Below are 6,751 nucleotides of genomic sequence, written 5' to 3' on the forward strand. Positions count from 1 at the left end.
CACCCCTAGCACAGAACCTCACACAGAGGGACCTGCCAAGCCAGAGAGGTGTGTGGGCCTGGTGGGAAGCAGGGGAGCCCTCCCTGCCCAGCACACCCTTCTGTGGCCTTGTGTCACTGGGTTCCAATGTCCCCAATCTCCAGCCACCCACCCCTGACAGCTGGGTCACCACCCCCTCTGGGTTTTCCCATCCTTTTCTTCATTGCTGTGCTCAGAGGAGGCTTGCTCCTTAACCCCATGCCCTTCTGCCCGAGACAGGCAAGCAGCAGGGAGAAGGAGCTTGGCCTCAGAGGAGGGGACACAAAACCATCCCCGAGTGGGATGGCAACATCCAAACCATTCAGAGTGTGGAATGATCACTGGCACCCTGGTGGAGTGTCTCAGACCTGGGAGAAGGATCAGTGGTGGGGAAGGCTGGGTAGGAAAGACAGGGCTGGGACCCTTCTATCAGCCATGGCTTTGGAGAACATGACTGTGGCAGGCTGCAGCTTTGGGACTGAACGGAGCTGGTTTCCAAATCTGCCTGTCCCTCCTTTGTACCAGCCACACTGCATATTCCATTTGCCACGATCTGACGGTTTGTGTCCCTCTAAAATTCTAATCACCAAGAAATTGGCCACAGAAGGTGGGGCCTTTAGGAAGCAATTAGGTCATTGGAGTACGGCCCTCACGGTTGGGCTCAGTGCCCTTGTGCAAGAGGCCTGGGAGAGGCTATTAGCCCTCTGCCCTTCTGCCATGTTGAGGTCAAGGCAACAGGGCATCATCTATGAAGCAAAGAGCCCTCATCAGACACCAAATACGTTGGTGCCTTGATCTTGGACTTCCCAGCCTCCAGAACTGTGAACAGTTGTTTATAAATCACCAAATCTAAGGTATTTTGTTATAGCAGCCTAAACAGACAGATACCGTTTCTTAGTCCATAATCATCCAAGGAAGAGATACATGAACAAAACTAAGGTTCAGAGAGGTTAGGTAACTTGCCAAAACCATGCAGCTAATTAAAGTGAAAATCGCAAACATTTATTCAATCATTTGACAAATAATTTGTGTCCAACGAGGCTAAGCCCTTTAGAAGTATGCCCTCACCGAAGCACCATGGGAGCTGCTGGAACACTTCCCAGAGTGGTCAGTCTCTTTTCAGCTCTGCTTGCCTGGTGAGATTCCCCACCTCCAACAGCCCTCCTGCCACTCTAGAGACAATCAGTCTAGGAAGATTCGAACCGGTGAAGCTGATGTTTGGGTTTATTTAGGAATCAGAAGGCTGTTTACAAGCAGCGGTTCAGTGCTTGGGATGGAAGCCTGGTGCTGTCTGCCCTCTTTGCATCCTGCTGCATTGGTCCAGCCAGAGGAGGGCCTGGGCAGCCGGCCTGGGCCTCAACCGGTGCCTCGCCTGCCCTCCCTCCATTTCCACTCTCCCTGTAACTTCTTGGGGCTGTCATTACATGGATGTGGTAGAAGAAGAAATGTCCTTTCTGTGTCCTTCATTTGGGACTCGAGGAGGTCTCAGGACAGGCTGTTCAAGTTGTGTCACCCAAGCTGGGAGGAACCTCACTGTCCCTATTATACAGGTGAGAAGACACAGCTAAAGTAGCTTTGCTGAGACCTTGGAAGCTACTTGCGTAGCCACACTCTCTGCCTGGTGGGGGCAGAGCCAGATTTTTTTTTTTTTTTTTTGAGTGCTGTGGTGTCACAGCTCATAGCAACCTCATACTCTTAGCTCAAGTGGCATAAGTCTCCCAAGTAGCTGGGTCTACAGGCACCCATCACAACGCCAAGCTAGTGTTTCTGTTTTTAGAAGATACAGGGTCTCACTCTTGCTCAGGCTGGTCTCAAACTCCTGAGCTCAGGCGATCCACCCACTTCAGCCTACCAGAGTACTAGAATTACAGGTGTGAACTACCACGCCAGGCCCCAGAGCCAGAATTGAAACAGTAAGGAGCCTGCAGTCAGAGCTGTCGCCATGTTCATCTCCTTCCACTTCCCCTGCATCCTCCCCGCAGTGCCTGAAAGCATCTCCAGGTCTTCCATGGCTGCCACCATTTATTTCCCTGCTCTGCTCTGTTCTTCCTCTCTCTTCCTCAGATGGCCCCAAACTCAACAGCCTACAATGCCCTGTGTCTCATCCTTTCAGACATCACCTTTCTCCTTTCTTATTACTCTGTGGTGTTCTCTCCTCTCACCACTCCCACTTAGCCCCCAACCCTACATCCATTCCCTGCATTCTCTGCTCCAACTAGATAGAATGCTTCATTCTCAAACTGCCACGCCCTCCCTCTGCTCTGGGCCCTCCCACAGGCTCTTCCTCCAGCCTGGACCCCTGTTCCTTCCCTGCCTGGCTCATTGGTACAGAGGCCTTAGGCCTCAGCCTAAATGAAGCTGCCTCTGAGCCTTCATTGATCCCACCCCAATGCTCACATTTAGTTGTTCATTTTTACTTCTGATGACTCTTTATTGAGCACTGCTAAGTGCCATCCCCACTAGGGCTCCACAATAAAGAAACCAGCCAGCCAGTTCACCCCAAGATAAAGGGGAAAGAAGAGGGAGAGGGGAGAGGAGGAGGAGGATGGGTGGAGGAAGGGTAATTGATGGGACCACACCTATGGTGCAGCACTTTTACAAGGGTACGTATTAAATCTACTAAGTGTAGAATATAAATGTCTTAACACAATAACTAAGAAAATGTGGTTAACCAGTTTGATGCAAATATTTCAAATTGTATATAAAATCAGCACATTGGACCCCATAATTGCATTAATGTACACAGCTATGATTTAATAAAAAAAAAAAAATATGAAAGAAAGAAAGAAACCAGCCAAGGCTGCTCCCATGCAGCTTCCGGTCTAGGGGCTCCAGCTCTGTACTTCCTTCCACATCCTCTCCACTCCATGCATAGTGCTTCTCTGGTCATTTGTCTTATCAAAGGTGCCAATACGTTTGTAAATCCTATATCTGGTAAGGATTAGTATCCTGAGTATGTAAAGAACTCCTGCAACTTAACGACGAAAAGACAAACAGACTATATTAGTCAGTGTTCTCCAGAAAAACTCAATCCATAAAGCGTGTGTTTGTGTGTATGAGTGTGTGTACAGGGTGGGTATCCCTTCTCCAAAATGCTTGGGACCAGTAGTGTTTCAGATTTCTGATTTTTTCAGATTATGAAATATTTTCAGGTTATGGATATTTGAATTCCAAATCCAAATATTCAAAATCCAAAATGCTCCAATGAGTATTTCTCTCGAATGTCAATACTCAAAAAGTTGCAGATTTTGGACCACTTCAGATTTTGAATGCTCAGATTTGCCACACTTAATGTGTGTGCGTATAAAGATATTTATTGTAAGAAATTGGCTCATACAGTTATGGCAACTGACAAGTCCCAACAACTACAGGGAGAATGGCAAATTGGAGGCCCAGGAGAGCTACACGTAGAACCATGGTGTGGTTCAAGCCCAAGGCCAAAGGAAGGGACAAAGCCAATGTCTCTGTTCAAAGGCAATCATGGAGAAGAATTTCCCTCTTACTTGAAGGAGGGTCAGCCTTTTCCTCCTATTCAGGCCTTCAGCTAATTGGATGAAGTCCACCCATGTTAGGCAGCGCTTTTTTTAATCTTTTCAGTCTTCATCTCATCCAAAAATATCCTCACAGAAAGACCCAGAATAATATTTGGCCAAACATCTGGGCACCTGCTGGCCCAGTCAAGTTGACATACAAAACTAATCATCAGCATGTAACTCAGTTAAAAAATGGACAAAGGACATAAACAGACATTTTTCCCAAGAAAATATATACCCAGTAAATGTCCAACAAGCATATAAAAGATGCTCAACATTAAGGAGATGCAAATCAAAACCACAATAAGATACCACTTCAAACCCACTAGGATAACTGTAATCAGAAAAAGGGAAATGAGAAGTGCTAGTGGGGATGTGGAGAAATTACTACCTTCCTATATTGTTAGTGAGAGCATAAAATGGTGCAGTCAATGTGAGAAACAGCTTGGTAGCTCCTCGAAATGTTAAACAGAATTTTCAAATACCCCAAAAACTTCATTCCCAGGTATCCATCCAACAGAAATGAAAACATGTCTACCAAGAAACTGGTATATGAATGTTTTTAGCAGCTATTATTCATAATTGCCCAAAGGTGAAAACAACCCAAATGTCCATTCGTGGATGAATGAATAATAAAAATGGCATAGTCATATGACAGAGTATAATTTAACCATAAAAAGAGTTAAGCATCGATACATGCTACAACTTAGACAAACATTATCATTGTCAAAAACGTTATGATAAATGAACAAAGTCAGTCACAGAAGGTGACATCTTGTATGATTCTTTTTATGTGAAATACCCAGAATAGGCAAATCCGTGCAGACAAAGTAGGTCAGTAGTTTCCGGGGGAGAGGGAAAGGAGAATGGGGCATGATTGCTTAACGGGTGCAGGATTTTCCAGGGTGATGAAAAGTTTTGAAATTATGAGAGGCAGTGGTTACACTAAATGCCACTGAATTATACACTTTGAAATGGTTAATTGTATGTTATGTGAATTTCACCTTAATCATCATCATTATCACCTATCTTCTCCCATTGGGTTGTCAGGTTTCCGGAGAGCCAGAATCATTCACCACAGTAACCTCAGCACCTAACACAGTCCCTGGCAGGTGTTTAGTATATTTGTCAAGTAAATATATACACAGAACAAAGAAAAACATTCACAAGCAAAAAGGGAACACCTACATATGGAGAATATTAAGCCTTTCTATAATTAATAGGCAGGGAGTTTAGTCTGGAGAGGAACTGGGTTTCTTTTGTGTGATTCTGCAGGTGCAAAATCAGGACCAATGAGGAGCTACGTGGGGCAACAGCTCTTGACTGAACCTGAGGAAGCCTTGTCCACCCTTGGAGCTGTTGAGCGGTAAGACAGGCTTTCCTGCAAGGCAGTGAGCATGCCATCATGAGAAGTGTGCAAATGGAGCTGAGGGAACTCCCTGAAGGAACTCATGCATCAGCAGGAGAGTTCCCCTCATGTTCCTCCCGCCTCCAGGAGGCTGTGATCACATGCCATTTAACATCCATTTAACCGCCTGCTGGCTTGCTTGCTACCTTGTTGAATCAATCATTCACCAGATATTTATTGAGCACAGGTGTCAGGCAGATGGATCCAAAGAGGGTGCCACTTCCTAAAGAGGCAGAGAAGTTGCCAGGCCATTCTTTCTATTTTCTCCCTCCCACCTGACCCAGCATTCAGAACTCCAGCTGAGGGAAGGCTGTGATGTACTGACGTCACTGGGTTCAGAGAAGATGAGTTTACAGTTAACGTCCCTCCTGTGGATTGCTCTGCCTAGGAGGCTGTCCCTGCAGTGTACTCACCACCTCTGGCTCTGGTGCTGACTCCGACTGGTGGCATCACCCACAGCTGCTACTCCTGGTGACTCCTCTGGGCACAACTTAATTGCCTACATCCTGGCCCCAGCCTCTTTCAGGGCCAGGCAGCTGTGGGCAGAAACAAGGCTCTGCAATGCAGGAAGGGACAAGAACGAGAGAAGTTAGGGGCATCCACAAATAAACTATTGTGTGTCCTTTATAATAGTCACTGTGGATTTCCTATAACAGCATGGGAAAATACAAGCAATGTGAAATTGAATTTTTTGTAGGTGTCACATTATATGTTATAGTATATTATTGCTTACTAATCATTAAAATTGCCTATTTTCATCACTAATTCTCACCTCTTTTTATTGGAACCCCATTTGGGGGCAGGGCAGCAAGGTAAACTGAAAAATACTCCCCAGTTAGAGTCTATGAGATGTAAAGAGACACCTTTAGTGGGGTTTGCAAGGACCCTTCTAGAGCTTCCTCCTTCCCCACAGTTAGGTCGCAGCCTTGCCCCAGGCATAGCGCTGCCTTCCTGCAACCCTGGAGACCAAAGACAAAGCTAAGGATGGCACCACTAAAAAGCCAGGAGGAGCCTGGTCCCCGATGACTCCTTAAAGCCCTTGTGCTGCTGACCTTGAGAGTGACCATGACTGGAGGAAAATTGGCCCCAATTTGGTTAAGTCACTGTGGTCAGTACCTGAAGCAGACATAATTCTAACCAATGTCACAGAAATTAAGAAAATTTACAAAATGTAATAAAGACGGTTGAATAATGTTCCCTAAAAGATACAACCTCAGACTATGGTCTTGTTTGGAATGAGCGTCTTTACGGATGTAATTAAGGTAAAGATCACAAGATCAGATCACCCTGGACTAGAGTGGGCCCTAAATTCAATGACAGGTGTCCCGAGGAGACACAGAGACAGAGAAGACACATGGGCACAGGGAGGAAGGCCACGAGAAGACAGAGGGCCTGGGTGACGCTGTCACAAGAAGCAGGAAAAGACAAGGCAAGGTCCCCCCCCTCAACGCCCCCCAGCCTTCAGAGAGAGCCTGCTGACGCCTCGATTTCAGATTTCTGCTTCCAGAATTGTGGGAGAATCAATATCTGTCATTTAAAGTCACCAAGCGTGTGGTCATTTGTTACAACAGCCCCAGAAAGCTAATACGTGCAGGAAAAGGTACCACGGGAGACATGGCGTCTAAGTGGAGCTTTTGAAAGTTAAGAGTTCTTAGGTTAAGAAAGAGGGGAAGAGCCTTCGAGACACACAGGTAGCAGCAATTACTCCCCGGTAAAGGCTACATTCGCTGAGCTCTTCCTTTGCGGAGCCCTGGATATCCCCTCTCCCTCAATCCTAGGCCAAGTGCCGGTG

The sequence above is a fragment of the Nycticebus coucang genome, chromosome 3, assembly GCF_027406575.1.
Source record: "Nycticebus coucang isolate mNycCou1 chromosome 3, mNycCou1.pri, whole genome shotgun sequence".
NCBI classification, from domain to species: Eukaryota; Metazoa; Chordata; class Mammalia; order Primates; family Lorisidae; genus Nycticebus; species Nycticebus coucang.